At 44.5% G+C, this 21,888-nt stretch overlaps 1 protein-coding gene across 1 annotated transcript in view; it reads right to left on the reverse strand.

Moving 5' to 3' along the window:
• Positions 1–12,078, reverse strand: part of RBM47 (RNA binding motif protein 47) — a 75,589-nt gene extending 63,511 nt beyond the window's left edge. The window contains exon 1 of the mRNA XM_052682787.1: positions 11,910–12,078. The gene's annotated coding sequence lies outside the window, so the exon portion shown is untranslated. The remainder of the gene's footprint in view (positions 1–11,909) is intronic.
• Positions 12,079–21,888: the final 9,810 nt, after the last annotated feature.

Genomic DNA, 21,888 nt, shown 5'->3' on the forward strand with positions numbered 1-21,888 from the left:
TCAAAATTCAGACAAAGAAAAAATACAAAGGGAACAAACTTGCCCAAATACAACCCTAATAATGTGGGTTATCTCCAAGGGTGCTGATGCTAAATCAGCCTGGAAAGCTAGAAAACCACATGCTGATTTTCACAAATTCCAGATAGTCAGGCATCACTGGTTCAGGCACACGATCCCTGCCACCATCATACAGCTATGACTGTGAGCTGCTGTGAGACAGCCAATCTTGCAGGCTGGAGTTGCTCACATAAAATACAGGCTGCATTTTCTCTCTGTGATGTACCATATAACTAATACACGCAAAATCTGGCTAGCAGAGTTTGCCCAGAACTTCTACCTCTATGTGAAATAATTCTCCCAGAGGTAGAGAGTTTGGGCAATACAACCATGGATGCAAAAAGAAATTTTTGTACCCAGTAAGGTGGTCAGATATGACTTCTAATTCTGTTGGTGTGGGAAAGCAGGAGAGTAGAAGAGGGAGGAGAAGGAGACTGGCACAAAAGATTGCACAGCAGATCTGACCAAGGATTTGAATATGAAAAGTAGCAGGCTTGCTTTGTTTACAAATGCTGCATTAAATGAGCAGAAGAATAGGCAAAAATATAATTATAACATCAGACCTGCACTTTTTGAAAAGCTGCCATTGCGTGTTACAAAACTACCACCATGTACTTTAGCTCTCAAAGTCAGTGACCTTGCAGAAAAACAGAGAAAGTGCCCATGGGTGTGTGCACAGGTGTGTGAAAGGGAGCATGCTGCTACCACACCTGGCTGGGAAAGGAGTTTAAACACCATGTTGCCTAGTAGAGGGAAGCAAATTCCTCCTTTTCTCTCTCTCTCTCTCTCTCTCTTTTTAATGTTCTTTTCTCTGCCTCTGAGTCAACCACCCACTAGTTGTCATAAGCATGTTCAGAACCTGGGTTTACTCAATGAATGTTACAGTGTGATTCTGCACTGCAACCCACTCAGGAACCGTAGGTTTCACCCTCATGCTCAACACTTACTGGGCAGGATTCATTTCTGACTGCGGATTTCACGCTGGTTGAACAAAGGTTGCCATTTCCTGGTGAGTCCATGGCACCCAGTGCAACAGGTATCTTTCATTTGTACACTTTTGCTTTAAAAGAGTATGTCAGAAGAAGGAACTTTTGCTGGTTTGCACTGGGACATTTAACATTAGTAGAGAAGCTTGAATCCTGCACTCTTTAGGTCACTGAGGCTTTTCTTATAGAGTTGTGCTGGCCATGTTCTCTCTGGAAGGAAATATCTCATGCCTGGAGTCCTCACAAAGGTGTTACTCAGGGCACCACACCTGTCCCACAGTTTGTTTTATGTAGCCTCTTCCCTCCCAGTCCCCTTAGTCCTCCTTTTCATATTTTGCCCTGCTAAGGACACCAGACACATTTATCTTTTCCACAGGCTGTTTTTCAGCCACAGCAGTGTCAGTGGAAAATACTACAGTCATCTGCATTGCTGGGCTGAATTCAGTGGCTCTCTGGTCCTGGGATTCCCCCTTCCCAGCCCTAAAGCAACAATGCTGAAGAGGTCTCTTCTTGTGGTTTCTCTTCCAGACTACACAGTGGCCTGGGGCTGGTGTTCCCAAACCACTTGCCCGTAGACATGCACCCTGCACAAACTCTTCCTACCAGATGTCCCAAGCATCCAGTATTTGGAATCTAGGTGCTGCAAACCAGATCCCACTACCCCTGCCCCTTGCAGCAGATGGTCCATTCACAGCCATGCTCAAGTGGCTGCCATCCCCGCTATCACAGAGACACTGCAGGGGATGAACTGCGAGAAAAGAACTTGCAGTGGAGGCAGGCGAACTGGCCCTGGATAAGTCTTTCTGTCCTCACTTTGCACCCAGTTCCTGTCTATCATTGGCCAAGTCATTTTAACCAAACTTTGTACAGATGGTCACTGATGGCTTGTTCCTTATTTTGGTGTGGGAACATTTTATGATCTGCAATTTTCTTGCAGATGATGAGAGGATGAGAGCTGTGAGCTGTCTCACTAGGAAATGCACTTCAAAAATGGGAATCATAAACAAAACTCAGTTTTCTGGGAAGTCATAAGGCGAGCAGTGTGACTGATGTAGATTGCTAGTTCTAGATTGCAAACACACAAAAAGAGGAAATTTGTTTTGCTGCAAATCAAACATTTAATTTCTGGATCATCTACCCAATTCTTATGGTTAAATTTAATCAGATTTTTAAACGAAATGTCATTCTGAAACTTATTTGGGAAAAGTGGAAGTAGCAATTCAGCTTATTGGAATATATTTTTTGTACTTCACCCAAAATAGCCTGTTATTCTTGACATTAATCTGTAACTGGTACACTTCCCAGTGTAGAAAACATTTAACTAATAAAAACTTCTCCTTGTGTCTGGCTCTGGCATCTTAAATTGTGCACTCAACACAAGGGTAAACTTCTTAATCTACATTCTGTGTCTCTATTGTTTTTTTAGTAAATTAGTATCAAGTGGTTATTGTGGATTAGCTCGTTACTGTTTGTGAAGTAATTAAATGCTAACGAGATGAGTCCCATATAAAAAGCCAAGGAGAAATAATTCTCTTTTCAGACAAAAGCAATGAAAGAGTGAATAAGTTACACACTGAACAAAAAACTACACATTGATTACCCTCCTCCTCATACAGGTTAAAAGGCAAGAGCCCTGCAAAACAAACAAACAAAACCCAGTACTGAATTTTTCCAAGGGAATGGATCATACTGTGACAATATACCACTAAAGGAAAATTAGTATTACACAGTGTATAAATCTGGCAAGATCTGAATTACACAGTGTTGTTTGTTTGTTTGTGATGCAGCTGTGCATTGCTTCCAAAGCTCATACGTTGGTTTTTCTGTTGTTTCAAACTGGTTAAAAAAAAACACAACAAAACAGATCCACAATCAAACTCCACCATATGTCATTGCAGTGATGTGTGTGTCACACGAAGGGTCTGTATTTGAGATGTTGCAGCATGAAGACTTCAGATAGGTGCAGCTTCAGGACTCTGGTCCCACAGCTGCTGCCTCCCTGCCCAGCCAGCAATTCTCAGTTCTCCCCATTTGAGTTTTCTCATCAAACAATATCTTCCCATCACTTCTCTTGCTGCCTGTCAGTTTTTCCAGGCAGTCTCCTTCTCCCACCACCACACCTCTTCTCCTCCTTCCCTTTCTTTTCTCCTCCATCCAGCCTGACCTTCCAAGCCCCAGGACCTTTTTCTTTGCTGCCTTTACTTTTAGATGCCCTAAATACTGCTGTCAAACAGCAGAGCACCTAGCAGCCTCCTACTGCTATGACAGTTAAAGTCTTGCTCAGACAGCAGGGTGAGAGTGTATTCTGGGAGATGGTATGAACAGTCGAAATCTTCACAAAGTACATGGAAACTGTGATATTCAAAGGCTTATAGTCTGCTTAAATACCATTTTTCATAAAGGATCAAATCATCTTGCAGAGGCAGGGATGCAAAGCTGGGTTTCCTAAGCCCTGTGCTGGTGCCCTTCCTGCAGAACCTGTCATTTGTATGCATTTCGTTTTCTTCTTGTCTGGCTTGTTCTACACCCTGTTGCACATATACAAACAATAGTGTGCGTGAGTTCAGAGGAAAACTTTTCAGCTGTGATTGACGTTCGCAAGATCTTTGAGAATACAACTGTTCTGGCACCAGTTGCTTTCCAGGTAAGGATTAACAATGAATTAACAAACTGATGCCTTTTGTTTAAAACAGGCCACGTTTCAAAATGGAGGCAGCATTCAGATTTTTGCAGAAAGACTGTGCTTTGATTTGGAAATAGGGAAGTGCAGTGAGGATTGCAACACAGAATAGATAAGATTAGATGAAGAGGAAATGCAATAGGAATGGTTTGGATCTATAGAAGCAGCAGTGAAACATTGTTCTCACACTGCTTATGTTGTAGTGTTTATTTTAGGAGACATGAAGTCTATGCTCCCCTGGTTGGAGGTAACATCCCTCTGAATTTTGGCATTGCATCTGGAACCCAGATTTGATAATGTAGAAAGAAAGTGAAAATAACAGCCTGTTTCCTTGTTCCTTCACCTTCCATGTCACTCAGCATTCCCAAACTTGGTGGAAAGGAGGTCCACCCATTCTGCTTTCCCCTCAGCAGCTCTGTGTTCAGCCATGCAATATTGACCTAAGTCTGGGTATGCCCACATGAGCTCTGCATCACTGCAAACACCCATCCTGTGCCAGGACCAGGAAACCAAACTCACAGACCCAAGATAACCGATATATGCAGGCAGAGAGACCCAAGAACACAGTAGCTCCAGAAACTAGCACTCATGCTGGAATGCGAAGGCAGGCAGGGAAGGACGGAGAAGCAGTGAATCAGCAGAATGGGCTGCATGCAGGCTGCCATATTGCGTGCTATGCGTGGAGTCCACCAGAGTTTCAGCCCTGTGGTTTTGGCTGAGTTTTGCTTTGAATCCAGAGCTCAGAAAGAAAGTTGCACAATGACTACTAAGCTTATCTGATCCTCTTTGCACTTGCCATAGCTCTGGAAGGGGTTTGTCTGACCTGTTCGTGGGTATTGTTGGGGCATGACTGCACATGGGGGCAGATAGCCTTGTGCCTGCCCCATGGCAGCATGATTACAGCTCCAAACTACAGCGGGATCCTTTCTGATTAGAGTGCAAGACCAAGAAACATACAGTTGCCTGCATATTAAAAATATGAAGGTGTGTCCAAAGATATGTAAACTTCCATCCCAACTTACAGCACACTGGTTTCCCTGTACAGTCTGTGCCTTGAGAACTCACAGTATTCATGGTGAGTTCTGACCTTTACCTGATTTTCTCCGTTACCAGCAAGAAGTTTAATTACAAGTCTAAACTTCTAGGATTTCACAGGTCTCTGGATACATGGCATTTTTTCATAAAACTAGGTTTGTTACTCTGCCCATCAGAAAGAATGTTGTAAATCAGCAGTTTTGCTTTCATTTTCTTTGGAAATCCAAATAACTTACTTATTAAAAACGAACAAACCAAAAAAAAGAAACACAACAAAACACTGCCTAGTCTATTGGAAAATTCAGAAGGGAAATGCTTCATGCTAGAGGCAAGTGCATTGCTACCATCCCTCACATATGAGCACTATGCTCCTCAACAGCCTGTCTCCTGTAGTACTCCTCAAGAACACATCTCTAGTGTTTCACAAGGGAAGAGAAAAATATTTAGATTTCTTATCTATTGTTGGGAAATGATGGCATAGTGATGGAAAAGTGATACCTCAAGACCAAATTAAACATTTGGCACTCAAACACTGACAGCTGAAGGGCAGTGCTCTGGGAATTGAGAATACAACACTGAGACTCATTTGCATTGACAGTTGTGCACACACAGAGAAACCTACATCTGGTTAAAAGAAACAAGATATTCCCCAAACAGCTGCAAAGTTAAATTTACCAAAACCTTGTCCACTTCACATACAGAGGTTACGAGAGCACTTTGAGCTCGCTGCAGTCAGTAATCACTGATAGCAGTGTATAAGAAAGGCCACAAGGAGAGAAAAAACACCCTGGAACTGTTCCACAAGCAAAACTGATCCTTTCTCTGGGCTTTTATCATTGTGAGGAGAATGTCAACCACCAAGGCCAGCGGTGTCTCAGTTTAGCAATACCTAACTGCACTTAGGGCTTCTGGCAGTTTGTTCTGCTTCCACGAGAAGCTTTGTACTGTGCCCCATACATCATCCAGACAGGGAGCCAGTAAACTTTCCCAAGGCAGGTGGCAATGCTGATGGCCAGGAATATCCACAGGAATTTCCACAAGAGTTTTGTTTCTTTGAATCATATAGTTAGCAGACAATAAAAACTAATGCTGGCTGTCAGTCTGTCTTACTGGTTTTTGAGAGTATAACTTTGTAGAGAGATACTTGCAGAAAAAAAAATTATCAAGAGTAAAAACATCCTGAACTCAGAAAGACATCTCAAAGAAGGACCTGTGAACACCAGAGTGAGCCATGGGTCAGGGAACAGCCCAAGAGGCACCTTCACATACCAGACAGCCCAGCCACCCATGTGGTGTCTGGGACCAGTCATTCCATGCACACCCAGCCTGACCTGGGATTCATGCAGGTAAGACAACACTCAGTACTTCAATGTGTGAAAGGAGCACCTGGAAGCTTTGTTATTTATGATTGCTTAATATAATTTGCTCCTATGGAAGTCACTTAGTTATTTATCCCCTGCTTGCACTCTGCAGGTCTCACCATCCAACATGCTCGCTCAGTGCACCTGCTTGCCTGTGAGTAAACCCTGACCTCATAGAATCATTATGGTTGGAAAAGACCTCTAAGATCACCAAGTCCAACTGCCAACCCATTGCCACCATGTCCACTAACCATGTCCCTCAGTGCCATATCTGCATGTTTCTTGAATACCTCCTAGGGATGGTGACTCCACCACCTCCCTGGGCAGCCTGTGCCAATCCTGTCTCACCACTGTTTCTGAGAATTAATGTTTCCTAATGTCCAACCTGAACCTCCACTAGCACAACTTAAGGACATGTAAAGGGACCTGCCACAAAGCACTCTTTGCCTTGCAGCTCTCCTCCTTCAAAAGCCCTGCCTAATTGCTAGCTTTCGGGCTGAATTCAGAGCTCCAAGCCATGGAACTGTGGGAGTAGCTGTGAGGACATCTCTGCCTGGAAGGAGTTCTACACCAGTCTACCTCCTGGGCCACCGCAGGCCCTTGGGGTGAAGACAACCTTCTCAGCACCACATGGTTATGCCATAAAATCCCATAAGACACAATACAGGGCAGCAACAATGGGCGCAGATCACCTTTGTCCAACCTGAGGCACTTCCAGCTTTCCATCCATTCAAGTTGCCTTGCCTGTTCTTGCCCACTTCACAAGGCCAAGAAGTAAAGGACAGACTACTGTAATCCCAACAGACTGAATACAATCACCAATGAAATCTCTCTCTTCTCACAGATTTACTATCTGCAATGATCTATTGAGCTTCAGGTACCTTATTAGCATCATCTTTAATGTGAATCCTAATGGCAGAGTAGTGCTGCCTGTGAGGAGCAGCACTCACATAAAGACATGGATACCAGAGCGTGAACTCCAGGGAAACTGAAGTATCCACAGCCAACAGGAATTTTACTGCCAAAAGCACACACATGGCTTGGACAAGGCCTAAGGTCACAGTAACAATGTGAATATTTTATTAAGGTGAATTGAATGTGCTCTTCTACTGTAAAACCACCTTGGGAACAGGTCTCTGCATGTGCACTCATGCCTGCCTCTACCTCCCCTCCCTGCTGCTGGTGCCATTTTTCCCCACTCGAGCACCTCCCCACTCTCCAGCCTTGAAAGCTCCCACAGTTGTGCCTTGCGTGCTACCTGCCCAGCCCTCATATCCACTATTTCTGTGCATATTACAGCACACACACTAGCCTTAAGGACCTGTTACCCACAGCCTTTTTGTGCTTCCTTCCCTCCAGATCCCTTCCCTGCTTGTTGCTTAACAGCAAGACTTTCCAACCCTAACCAAGCATCTCCTCTCAGATTTTCCCTGCCAGGCACCAGACTGTATCCAGTGGGTTGACCTTTTTCCCCAGCCTCTCACTCATTCTATGAAGATCTCTCATTTCTTCCTCCATGCCATGCAGGCATCTCCTGGTCATCCAGTTCCTCCACCTTCCTCCTTTGTTTTTGATTCTCTGTCTTCCTCTTTTCCTCACAATATGGCAAATTCACGTCAATGATTTATCTTAATCCTCACCTCCCTCTCCTACTGCCTCCCTCTGCTGCCTTGATTCCTTTCTTTTGCTCAGAAATAAGTTATTCATTTGACATGCCCTGTTCAGGCTCCAGGCTCTTCACTGTTGAGTTTTCCCTGCTTTAACCTTCAAGTGGTTCAAGCACCATCCATTAGACTTCCCCATTAGTCCCATCATTCAGCCTTCCTGTGATGTCCATTCCACCAGCCCTGATGACTTCTTTTTGCTTTCAATTACAAATTCTCCTCAGACTTCAATTCCTTTTCTTTGCTTTCCCACCACTATTAACCCAACTGATGCCCCCACTTTTGCTGTTATCTGCTCAAAGCCCAGCCACTGCTTCCTGCTCAACATGCATAAAGCATGTGGTATCTCATGGGATATCCCAAACCTCTCTAATTTCCCTAGTGACATTTCCCTATGCCAGACAGGGCACAATTCTTGTTTAGAAGGCCTTGCTATCAAGGTGCAGCCAAAACCTCTTGAAGCTTTCTCTTTCCCTGGCCAAAATATTGCTTATTTTACCCATCCTCATAGTTAAAACTCCATTCTGGGTTCTTGATCTTTTGTGATCTCCATGATAGGAACATCCTTTTCTCTGGCTTTCATAACTGCAGTCATCTTCCCAATGCTATTCCAAGGGTCATTTTCATAGCCTTATGCCTTGAGTAAACAGTTCACTTCTGTGCTTGTTTATCAGCTCTCCATTCTCTAAGAAATAAAATACATTGCCCCTGTGCTGCTGAAATAGCACAACAGCATCCAACGGCAGCACTCACCCCCCTGCCAGCCAAGCCAGTTAACCATTCTCAGTGCTCCACCCCACCTGGCCCCTCTGTTGTTTCTTACTAACAATAATTCTCACATTTAATGCAGTGGCATCTGAGTGCACACAGCACCAACACCTCAGTCAGGAACTTCAGGATTATGATCATGCAGTAACTAATAACTCCTTTGCTTCTACTAAGACCTCAACTTGCTGGTGCAAAAATTACACCCCCAAATGCTATGGGTTTCTTTGACCAAAAAAAACAAACCAAACCAAAACAAAAAAATAAACCAACAACCCAAAATAAAGTTTTTCAGTTTATTTCAAGGAAAAATTTGAGAATATTCAATCATTTCTCAGGGGCAAAACATCAGTTATGAACCCTGAATGACATCACTTGGAGTGGCGCTTCTGCAGAGTGGATTTCGAGATGGTCCTTGTGTTGATAGATAGGACAGAAAGCATTTCATTTTGCAGTGGCCATTAAAGCCTTGCCTGCTTTAGAAACAGCTGAAAGTTACTGTTGTCTCATGATTCTTTTATACCACATGGCAGAGATTTCTCATGCATTTGTAGTTTTTTTCCGTGTCGTGCCAAATGAGCCATCCCTACTGATTTAGCCTCTGCTACCTGACCTAACCAGGTAAAATGCAACATCCAGCCCCTAAGTATGTTTCGTAAAACATATACTTTGACTCCAAAAATACATAACAAAAATTCTCTCTTCTTTTCAAATGAAAGCTTGCTTGTGATCATGGTAAATGAAAGGCTGGAAAGGACAAAAATGCCCTCAAATATCAGGTAGTCAGCTCTGCAGTTATTAAGAAGTTGCTTTGCTCTGTTGAGTTACTGTGTCGCCAAAACCTCAACAGCCACAGCTATACAAAGCCTACATTGTCTCTGCAAGGCTACTGAGATGATGTTCCTGATTCTTGGCAAGAGCTAGGTGTACCCAGAAGTATTTCATTGGGGGAAAAACAAAACAAAACAAAACAAAACAAAACAAAAAAACAACACCACAAAAGACAAGTGAAGAGAAATATTATTTTAGGCCTCTCACTGGAAAGATAAAGGTCAGAGTCCTTCCTTCTTCCAAAGCGAAGTGCAAAAAAATGTCCTGTTTGCAGGATCGACTTCAGAACATTGAAAATGGCACCTAAAAATCCCCATACAAAACAAATTTCTAAGTGACCCTTGAGAGGGTTTGTGGGTGCAGGCTATTGGTGATTTGGGGATCTAAACTCCTGACTAAGGAGACAGCTACCTACACTGATATATAGACATAGAGGTTGCCCCTCCATGGTCAAACCATCAGATTTATTTCCACGCTAAAAAGCAAATTTTTGATTTTTACTTTAATCAAAGTTATTGATATCTGTTAGTTTTGGCACAAAGGGGATCTGGTGACTCAGGTATCTATCACCATTTCTTCACAGAAAGCACAGTATTAAATTTCTCACTAAATCAGAGCACTGGTGATTTGGGAGATCACGCACAGGCAGTCAACACCAGCAGATTGAATGAAAAGCTAAAAGTAAGTTACTGCCTCACCCATAAGATTACAACATCTGCTTGAGTTTGTCACCCACGGTGCTGTGAGCACACGTGTGTTGGAGACCCAGTCTGGAGTAACCCTCAGGCCATTTTCCCTATCGCTCTTTAAGAAAAATAAGACTTCAGTACGTTTTGAATACGGTGTTGCCCAATCCAACAACTACGGCTTCAGAATGCAGTTAAAACCGTAACAATCAGTTTGGTTGTCAGAGCCAATAATACTTCTATGAGGCAGAAATAAGAATTGCCATAAATGTTTTCTGCGATTAAACATTTTTAACAGCTACTAGCAAAGGCTGTTCTGCTTCATATCCAAGTGGTTTGGTTTTTTTTGTTTTGTTTTGTTTCTACAGTTTGCCCAGCTACACCCTGAAACTGTGCCCAACCCTGACAGCAGACCCCAGTGCAAGCTCTCATTGAAGCAGTGCTACCCGAAGGCTTTGCCATCTCTGCTGCTTACATTAAATACTTTAATTCCAAGGCTCTCGACATTTTTAAATCCGCTTTATTGGAGGCAGCGCATTCCTTCACATTCTAAAACTTCAAACAAAGATTTCTCGTCCCAGGCTACCGCGATTAGCGACTGTGCTGACCCGGCAGTCAGCTCCAACTGCTTCCCTAACAACCCCCCAGCGCGGGGCTGTGTTGTGCCGTGTCCCGGGACACCGCAGTGCCCGGCAGCCGCACAGGAAGCACCGCGGGGATGCAGGGCAACGGCACCTGCCCTCGGCTCCAGCGGGTTAAAACAAACCGGAGGGCGGGATGGGAAATGTGCTGGGAAGAGAACGGGAGAGAGCGAGGCCAAGCGCGCAAGGAGAGTATTTGTCTCTCTCCGTTTATTTGCCAGATAGCTTGTTGGCCTGTCAGCCCTGCTGGCACGGGCCGGCCGCACACGCGGGCCGGCTTTATCGGAGCGCCGGTACGGGAGCGGCCGCCCGCTCCGCGCTGCTCCGCCCCGACCCCTGCGGGACCTCGGCACCCTTGGTGCCCCGGAGCTCGGCGGCTGCGGGCCGGGCCGCACCGTGCCGGGGGCTCGGAGGCACCGGCGGGCTGCTTGCGCTGCCTCGAGGGGCTCCTTGCAGCCCCATCTCGCAGTCCTGCCCTCTGGTGCTGAGAACGTTAGGAGGGATATCGCGGTCTGTTGGGTCCCAGCCCGCCTCAGCGTAAAGGTTTATTTTAAATTCCTAAAAGGAAATGAGCTGTGCAGATTTCCCCCTGAAACAAAACAACGACAAACTCACAGCAACTACTTACAACACGAATAAGAAGCCCCCGGCATTTCCCATCTAGGCACATACACTCAGAGCAAAGGCGAGGCCTGACCCCCTCCCCATGCATTGAAGACAACATCAGAAACTTTTCCCAGGTCAGATCCCGTTGCTGCGCTGCCGGCGCTGAGCAGTCGGAGCCCACCTGCCAGCCCTGAGTGTGCCGCACACGCTGCCGTGCTTTGTGTCGGAAACAAGGAACAGCCAAACAAACCAAACACTCCTTCCGAAAGGTCCTCCAGAGACATCGGGGGCTGCGGATTTGCTTTGACTCGGACGAACGGTCCTCTCAATTTCTGAGTTTCTCGCCTGCAGATGACTCTGTCCCTGCTCTCGGTTACTGCCTGCTGCCACCCCTCGTCTGCCACCTGCTCGCAGTGAGGCATGAGAAGGGACCCCCGAAACTCCTTCGTAACCCTTTCTCTTTGCCTTCCGCCCACAAAATATATACGTATATGTACACACCAAAATAAATAAAGACCCGTGTTCCCAAATGTGCAGTCTGAGCAAACTTCTGTCCCGCTCCGCTGCCGTTCCGACAGAGCAAAACGCGGCACCTACCTGCAGCCCCGCCGCCGCCGGCACCATCCGGGGAAGGCGAAGCCGTGGGGCAGCGACTTAGCGCATTGTCCCTCCGGCCCCGCTGCTAAGTGAGAGTTGAGCAACTCCTCACAACGCTGCCGCTCGCAGCAACAGCCGATCCGAGCCTCCACTCTTGGCTCACTGCACTTTTTTTTTTTTCTTTTTCTTTTTTTTTTTTCTGTAAGAAGTCTTTTTGAGAAGTAAGACGTGGGGAGAGCCCCGCGCTCAGCAGTTGAAGCAGTTCAGCCAAAGCCCCTGCGCTAAGCCACACATTCCTGTGCGGAGCGGCGCGGAGCTGGGGCTGGACTGGGACCGGGGTTGGGCTGAGACTGGGGCTGGGCTGGGACTGGGGAGCGCTCGCCTCTTCCCCGCTGCGGAGCTCAGCGCACTCCCGGACCCCAGGGAGTAAAAGCCGGGATCTCCCCCAGCTCCGAGGCCGTTTTATTTTTTGTCTTCCCCCCCTCTCCTCCCCTTCTCCCCGCGCTCACAGTAGCAAGGTTGTCTCTTGGCTACTCCCTGCCCCAAACTCACCAAACCAGATTCTTACTCCCAACACCTTCCCGTAAATCTGAAGTGAAACGTTACCCCGCGCTGAGCCCTGGTTGGCTCCCGGCCAGTGCATTCCTCTTGTTTCAGGAGGGCAGAAGAAAAAAAATAGAGGGAAACCTGTAGAGATACAAAGGCTAGAAGGAAGGAAGCGAACTTCTAGAATAGCTTTACCAAAAATATTGCTGGAGGTAGCCATTCTATTTTATCTTCAAGGGCTATGCCGGTGCTTTTTTTTTTTTTTTTTTTTTTTTTTTTTTTTTTTTTTTGGCTACTGTCAGGCAGGGGAAAGTCTCCCCTTCGGCCATCTGCATCCCTCGGGCAGACGGAGGTTTGAGGAGAAGACGAAGCCGCACACACCGGCAGCAGCCAGCAGAGCTGGGGGAGAAGCCCTCGTGCTTCTCTGATCTGTTCAGCCCACCTCTGCGCTCAAAGGAGTGCCACATTTTACCATTTTCTGGCCTGTGGTTACATCTGGTTTGAGAGAAAGGACAAAAGGGAAACCAGTTTGTAACAACAGCAGCCCAGCCTTCCTTTCACATCTAAGTGATCCCTCTGCCAGCTGCTTTGAATGCCTACAGAAACAATGGAGTGGGACCACAATCTTGTCCACCCCCTTCCTATCAGTGCTTGGCTGTGGGCTTTGACGCATGGACAGAGCACGAGACCTATTTATGGTAGATGGAACCAACCAGCAGAGATCCAATTCAGTTTGTGATGAAACCAACTGGAACTGGAAACTGTTGTTTTCCCCCCAAATTAGCTTCTGTGAGTTATGGCCAGGCAGAGGGATGTGATCATAGAATCATAGAATAGCTTGGGTTGGAAGGAACCTCAAAGATCATCAAATTCCAACCCCACTGCCACAGTCAGGGCCACCAACCTCCAAATCTAATACTAGACCAGGCTGCCTAGGGCCCATCCAACCTGGCCTTGAACATCTCCAGGGATGGGGCATCCACAACATCTCTGGCAGCCTGTTCCAGCACCTCACTTCTCCAGCTATCCAGGAGAGCAGACAAAGCTCCCTGCAAGCAGGACAGCAGTCCTGTAAGTCACATCTTTAAATATATAGTAGTGGGATAAAAGCTGTGACAAAAATTAATTCTTCTCAATTCCTGTTAATTTTTATAATAACTCTTCTCAATCCTTTTTTTGAAAGAAATACTCAGAGCTGAGAATACGTATACTGCTTTATTAATATTCTATAACCTACAGTTTTTGTAAGCAGTTTGTCCCTCTAAACTGCAATTTCATTTTTTTTTTCAGATGAGAAAACTTCCATTGGCTTTACCTAAGCCAGCCACACTTGACTCCCTAGGAAAGTTATGCTTTGGGCAGGAACTGAAGAATCAAACCACTACAACAAAGCCAAAGAGCCAAGTATTGCAAAGTTCCAACTATCTTTATTCAAAAGTTGATAAAGGGATGCAATTCCAGTGTCATCAAATGGGGCAAGAATAAAAAAATCTTTCAGAACTTACCAGTATCAGTGTGCAAATAATCACAGGGGAAATTGCCATGAGGTTCTTGAGATGAGAACTCAATATTAGCTGTGAACATTCTGCAATTACATTTTCTAAAAAAAAATAGTCCAGAAAAGCAAATTGATTGTCTCAGTGGTAGTGACATCTCTGAAGTATTCTAGCATCATCTTCCTCAAAAACCTGGTCCAGTTGTCCAACAGCAAGGCCAGGCAATCCACTGTAGGAACAAATCCAATGTAGGGACAGCTTATGCTCCATTAGCTCTGTCAGAGGAGCAGGAGTTGTTGGCAAAAAAAAAAAAAAAAAAAAAAAAAAAAAAGCCTTCTGCCTACATGCCTACATGTGCAAAATGTTTCTTTTAAATTAGATTCTTCATTGAAATACAAAACATGATATAGAAATTGGGAAGAAATATGAATGTACCATCCAGGAAGCAGCTCTATTACCAAGAGGTGTGTCTGCACCAGTACAGAGCCAGCTTCTGTAAGGCACACTGTGAAAGTTCAGCTCTTTGACTGATGTATTTCTGTCCAAAAAAAAGCAAGAGTAGTTCTAGCCACAGTGCTGGAAAACAATAACTTCCCCTTGTAGTACTGGCTGTGCCAGCCATCCTACTCAGGTCATCCTTCCACTGCTGGGCAGGCTGGGAAGAATTCAATTCCCTCTGTGAAGGTGAGTTCGTGCCTTTGTTTCTGGTGGAGGCTTCGGGTTGGGTTTGCTTTGGAGTTACCAAAGATAAAGAAGAGTTTGTCATTTTCCCTAGTAGTAGTAGTTCAGCTGCAGGTAAAGGAGTTACAGCATAGGGATTCAACCAGAGCAAATGCCAGGCAATAGTTCACCTGACAATCAAAATACAGGTAGCACCCACTCTTTCAATGTGACAGACACTTACCATAGGCCCACATGAGACTGCAAGGCACCACACCTGCCTCATATCTGGGCAGGTGTAGGGATGTCCATGATGCATCTGCCTACAGCTGTTTAATGGGCATCCAGGCTAGAGCAGTAGTGCCACACTAGACACAGTGCTGGTGGCAATAAGTGGTATATTTCATATCACTCTTGGGTTTACAGATCCCAGTTAAAATAAAGGGCAAGAGTTGCCAGATGATTCTTGAAGCCCACTTTCCTTTCTGTGTGCAACACCCATCCAGATGACAGCAGTGATTCAGGAAAGTCTCTTAGAATCATCACAGAACCATCATAGAATTGAGTTGGAAGGGACCATTAAAGGTCTTCTGATCCAACTCCTCTGCAATGAACAGGGACATTCACATCTAGATCAGGTTGCTTGGAGTTCCATCCAGCCTGGTCTAGAGTATCTCCAGGGATGGGGAGACACCACCTCTCTGGGTAACCTGTGCCAGTGCCTCACCATCCTTACTGTAAAGAACTTTTCTTTGTATTTAATTCTCCTTCCTTGTATCCAACTTTTCTTTACCATCAGGTGCTGGACCTATCACAGGATGAGGTGGGATGAAAGTATTCCTGAAAATTTATGATGAGTTGTAGAGCTTGTCACCACTGTGTTTTATGTCTGATCTAAGTTTATGTTTAATCTAAAGATCTAATTGATCTACTGAGCCACTTTTTTTTCATATCAGAATATTTTTTCTCTGTGAGTCCCAACCTCTTGGCTGACATAATGTTCTAGTGGGCTGTGAGCTCTTCACATGGGACGGGAATAGCTGCAGTTTTCTGCAGCACCCCCAGTCTGTGGGTTAAAACAGAAGAGCAGTCACAGCCCCAGGGCACCCAGCAGAGATTTCCTGTTTCTCTGCCAAGCCATGGTAGGGTTTCAAACCAAAATAAAAGAATTTAATGAGTCCATAGCAAAGAGAATTCAGCTAAGTGCAGCATGATTAGGCCACTAGCGCTAATCTTTAAAGGCATCAGAATCTGATCAAGGAAGGTGTCCTCCAAAACTGGTCTTAAAATGGCAATACAAAATTTCTGGCTATAGATCTGGGTGTTTTGGAGGAGTTCTCCTGGTTGGTAACATTTCCTTCTGAACATGGCTTATTATGGTGCCAGTTGTGCAATATCTATTTTACAGTTTATCATTACTGCCAAGAGCTGACTTTATTTCAGCAAGAAACCACATGTTGAAGGTTTGGTGGCTGCATTTCATTCAGGAGATTATGAAACCTCCCCCTCTCTTAATTTTTTAATAAGTGGGAAACTATGAAAATCACAAGTGAGAAATGTGGTACTCAGGAGTGAAATGTTTCTTAATAACAGAAAACTGATTGGAGAGTTAAGGAATATTTTTACTTCTGTTAAAAAAAGGAACAGTTAAAAAATCTCTATTTCAACTCTAAGTTTTCTTTCCCAGTACACGATTAGACATTTGTACATGAATTTGGGAAGCAAAGACATGCTGCAATTAACTCCATATTTAAATGTTAGAGAGTTTGACTTTTTTCCTAGTGGAAGCTAAAGGTTGGAGGATAGCATTCCTGAAAGCAGCTGATGAAATACCATTATTTCCAAAATAAAAGACACCTCATCTCATTAGGTGTAGAAATTTCAGAGTAGCTTGAATTTTTCCTGATAATCTGAATGACAGGATGATAGCTGATGTGATTTCCCAGCCTGTGTGTCTTTCTTTTCTGCTTGGAAGTTTGACCTCCCCTCCCCTCCCAACAACCCCTTCTATCTGCACACTTCCCACACTCAAACTCTCAGTTAAGCCCTCCATGTCCCAGCCCTTCTCTCCTTTTGCCCATCTCAGCACTCCGCTTTGCCACAACTCTGGCAGTGCCAACACAGATCACAAAGATACTCACTTTTCTACAGTTAGCACCCCAATACGTCATACAGTTCCCAAGCTAAAAGTAAGAAACCTACTGCTGATTTGTTCTTAAATGCTTTGCCAAGCAAGCTGCAGCACCAGGGATGTCACAGCAATGACACGTTTCCATAGGAGAGGCTCTATCTTGTCTTTTGTGCCCAGGAGAGTGGGGACACCTGGTCTGTGTTCCTGCTGCATTTGGCCACTAGCTACTCCTGGTGGCCTTGGGAGTTGGAGAGGCACACTGGGGCATTTCAGCTCAGGCCCTGTGCATGGTACACCTCTGCTCCACATAAACATGCCCTGAGATAACCCAGGCTGCACCTCTAACCTTAGAGCTGCTGGGAAATGCAGCGAGCGGCTGCTCCTCATCCCTCTCGCTTTTAGTATGGCTCTGGAGGAAGGCAGCTCTGTGCTTTAACACACCTCCTCCAGCACAGACATAATAGCACTGTCCTTTCTGGTGCTAATGTGCTGAAATCTCTCACATATGTGGAAAAGTTTCCTGATTTTTATAATCCAGTGAGAACCTGAAAATGATTAGATAAAAGTTTCTGAACATTACATTGTTCCTCTCTCTTAATCTCTCTGATGAAAAGGGTGGATAGTTTGCATGTGGGGTCTTGGAGATGTCTTCTGCCTTGTGGAAAGCCATGAATTCATGGGCTAAAACCTGGGCATAGCATTCACAACAGATAAATCTTTCTCTAGCTCAAAACTGGAAGCTGCAGCTGGTGAAATTGGAAACTGGGTAAAATCACACACTGTGATATGGTTTTGGTTTAACCCTGGCTGAGAGGCGTCCTGAGTGCCATGTGCTCCACAGTCACTTCTTTTTGGAGGGAAGTGAAACAGGCAAAGTGCAGCAGAAGCATTTCAGCAGGAAATTATCGTTACATACTGAAGCAAGCTCTAAGAACACAAAAGAAATCAAGCCAAGAATTCAGCCATTTGTTAATCCCTGCAACAAGGGAAAGGAAAACAAAAGGAGCTGCCTAATTTCACAATTTGTCTCTCTAATGAGGCCCCAAGAAGCAGCAGGTATTGCCATACACATGTACACACTTGTGCACTCAGTGGGTGTGAGCTTGTGCAGAGGTCAGAGAAGGAGGAGGAAGGTCTGTGCCTGTGGAGGCAGGGGGGTTTGCACACATCCCATAATAGTTGTGGGTGGTTAGCAGAAAATGCGCAGGCAAGTAGCTCAGTGACTCAAAAATAATGAGAGCTGAACCCCCTGCACTTTGGATAGACAGAATTGCTCCAGCAGTAACATGTGATGTACAAAAAGCCAGTGTGCATGCAGGCAGCGGGGCTGTACAGGGGGAAACTGCCTCTGAAACAGGAAGGTCACCCAGATACATGATGTCCTGCCCTACTCTTAATGTTAAAGGGTTTTTTGTTAGATTGATTAGGTTTTTGTTGCTTGTTTGTTTTTGTTGTCCTTTTTGAATCATCACTTCTAATAGAGCCAGAAACATTTATTGCTATTCCGATTACCTGCAAGAATATAAAACCACATGATTTCTTGGACACAGGAGATCTTGGAACAGTTTCTCTGTTTGCAGCAAGTGATCACACTACACTGGAGGGAGGCTCTGTAGTTGCTGCAAGTAGGACTCTCTCCCTGCATGGCTTCCCAGGGACAGTGCTGTCTTTGCCTGTATGCCATGGACTGCCTGCTGTCCTGCATGCCATCTCACAGCTTCTGAGCCCCTGGCCATCTCCAGTCTTCCAACCGCATAGTGTTTAGGTGAAGAAAGAGGGCTCAAAGATGAATTTCAGCAGGAAATTGCCATTATTTTTGCATTTCATGGAATCATAGAATCATTAGGATTGGAAAAACTACTAAAATCATCAAGTCAGCTATCAACCCATCCACACCATGTCCACTAATCATGTCCCCCAGTGCCACATCTACAAATTTCTTGAACACTTCCAGGAACAGTGACTCCACCATCTCTCTGGGCAGCCTGTTACAATGCATCACCACTCTTTTGAGAAGAAATGTTTCCTAAAATCCAACATGAACTTCCCTGGTGCAATCTTAAGCCATTACTTCTCCTCCTACCACTAGTTACCTGGGAGAAGAGATCAACCCCCTGTTGCCACAACCTTCTCTCAGGCAGTTGTAGAGACCAATAAGGTCTCCCCTGAGCCTCCTTCAGGCTAAACAATTTGTCTTGGTTTTCAACACAGCTCTATGATGATGCTCAGATTTGGAACCTGCCCTTGTTTCAATTGCCAGCCATCACAGAAAAGCCTAAACCTCTCTGATAACTGCCTTCAAGAAAGCATGGCTGCTGTTGCACACCACCATCCATGAGATGTAACACATTTTCAAAGCAGTTCCTTAAAATATCCACATGAGATGTTGAGATGATTGAAAAAAAGACCAACCAAAACAAAACACAAAAAAACAAAGAAGGGGATCAGGGCCTTGACCACCTTTGATCAAACATTACTCATGTTCTTCTAGGTCCTTTCCAATCTTGTGATTCTACGAGTCCGTCATTCCAGGCTTTGAGGAGCTGCACTGGTGAGAAAATCCCAAGGGCTGAGGCTGAGCCAGCTGCAAAGAAAGCACAGAAATCACACCCTGGCAATGCATGTAGGGAGGAGAAGGATGGAGCCAAGTGCCAGGAAGGTCATGAACCAGCAAGAGGAATGGACAGGGTGCTCAGCAGGGCAGAATACCCACACACCTTGCTGCTGAGCCTGCATAGAAGGCTGGGTGATGGGGAAATTTTCAAGCTTGCAAGTTTCTCTGCTCTTTTTTTTTTTCCCCCCAAAATAGAAACAACAACAAAAATAATTTATGTGATGCTGAAGAACAATGTGTACCACAAGACACAGTGGAACTAAGCAAGCTGTCTCAATCAGGTGTAGCACCGTTAAGAACACTCTGCCTTCCTGTCAGCCTCATGCAGGCCAGGAACAGGAGCAGCTCTGGCAGGAGCACTCCAAGAAGCCCTGAAGTCCCAGTTTAATTCGCTTCCTCCTGCCCACAGAAAATTATAAAGAAACAGTTCACAGCTGATTTTGAATCATTTGGTACCTCCATGATGAACATCTGTACCTTTTATATTTTCCCTTTTTTTCATTATTTCCCAGCACCTTTTCGGCTTAATCTGAGGGTTCAGACAAGTCTGTTCTAAAGTGGAACTGAATCTTCCCTAGCTGAAAAGGTATTAAAAGGTACGGTATAAAAGCAAAATTCCCCCAGGCCAACCTGAAAACTGAAAGCTATAGATACATAAATAAAAATCACAGCCCACTAATACTCATATATTATTTTAGACCATGTTGCAATTCACTGTTCTTCAAGACATAAACCTTAAAGCAACGATGAGGATTGCACGTATCAATTCATGCAGAAAAAGAACAAGTTCAAAATAATGGTATGACTTGGACTTTTGTTGACTTTTGACACATACATAGCTCTCTTGAGCCCTCTTAAGCTCAAGGATGGAAAGTTTAGATTGGATGTCAGGGGGAATTTCTTCACAGAGAGAGTAGTGAGATGCTGGAAAAGACTGGCCCGAGAGGCTTTGGATGCCCTGTCCCTGGAGGTGTTCAAGGCCAGGCTGGATGGGGCCCTGGGTAACCTAGTCTAGTACCAAATCTGGGGGTTGCTGACCCTCCCTGCGGTACCAGAGTTAGAACCTGATGATCCTTTGGGTCCCTTTCAACCCAAGCCATTCTATGATTCTGTGATTCATTCTATACATAGTAACTGGAAGAGTTTGTGATGCAGTCACAAACTGGGTCAGAGACGCTCTTGGTTTGACTTTTATATAAATATAAGTAATAACAAAAAGGTAATTATTGTTGTATAAAGCTTTTAGTCCAGACATATTCTGTTCTGAGGAAGACTGACAATGCAAAGGGCATTCTCTATTCAGAAGGTAAGTTCTGTGGGGAGAAAAGTGGGGTGTGATCCACATTTTGTGGCACTTTGCACAACAATGTCCAGATCCACAACCAAATCCGTCCCATTCTACAGTGAGACAAGCTACATTACTGATGGTGATAACCATGTAGGTTTTCCTATCAGGAATCCTGATGAAATATTAATCAGGATGATTAATGGGATTCACTAGAAGATAAACTAGTCTTAGTAAGAGAAGAACAAACACATCTGCGTGCTCCAAAACAGCTTCTTACCAACAAACGCGGTTCTGCACTGGCAGAAACATTGTTTCTTACATTATTCTCTTGGTCCTGGCAGTAGCAGAGGTACATCATTGACACACGTAAGGAAGAGACATGGAGAAGAGGATGAGGGGGTTACATTTAATCTAGCAGTTCAAAAATAAGCTGGTGCTAACTGTCTGTGTTCATTTGCTGGATTAGCATTCCTATGTCTTCTTCAAGTTGACCAAAATGAAATCTAGATCAGAAGGAATTGCTTCAACTCAGCTACAGCAGACCTAATACTAATCAAAGTGCTTTAAAATCAAATATCTCCTTCATCTATAACAAAAAAAACAAAAAACAAACAAACAAACAAAAAAAAAAACAAAAACCCTGAAGCTAGCTCTTACTGTCTTGCACTGACCTGCTTCCCAGATTCCCTTCCAGCTCTGTTCAGAAGCTGCCAAAGGCCTGATGACTTACACTGCTTGGAAGCACGCCATGAGAGTAATGGACTCCACCATTCTTGCCAAACTGTTCCTACAAAAACAGAGAGTTTCTTTGAATTTTATAGGCCTTAATTGTTTTTTTAATACTATTAGCTTAGTAATTTGTGGTTTGTTAATAATAACCTTGACAAAGACAAAACATCTACTGGCATTGTGGACAGAACTGTTGCAAGCAAAATAGATTGAGAAAAGTATAGTACACCCAGAAGCAGATGTTTCTCCCCCCAAGCCAGTGCTGGTATGATGGGGTTACCAGCAGCACTTGCTATCACAATAGCCAAGGTGCTTTTTAATGTTTTTTAGTTTTTCTTCAGCACAGTATTGTCCTTTAATTCATTTTTCTTCTATTTCTGAAATCTCTACCGTCTTTCACTTCTTTATTTTCTTTTGTTATTTCCTCCCTGGCAGATCCATTCAGCCCCAGTTTATTTCAGAATTCATCAGTTTAACTTGTAGGTGATGGAAATCACAAACCCTTTGCAGAGAAA

The sequence above is a fragment of the Tympanuchus pallidicinctus genome, unplaced genomic scaffold (genome assembly GCF_026119805.1).
Source record: "Tympanuchus pallidicinctus isolate F22 unplaced genomic scaffold, pur_lepc_1.0 scaffold2, whole genome shotgun sequence".
Classification (NCBI taxonomy): domain Eukaryota; kingdom Metazoa; phylum Chordata; class Aves; order Galliformes; family Phasianidae; genus Tympanuchus; species Tympanuchus pallidicinctus.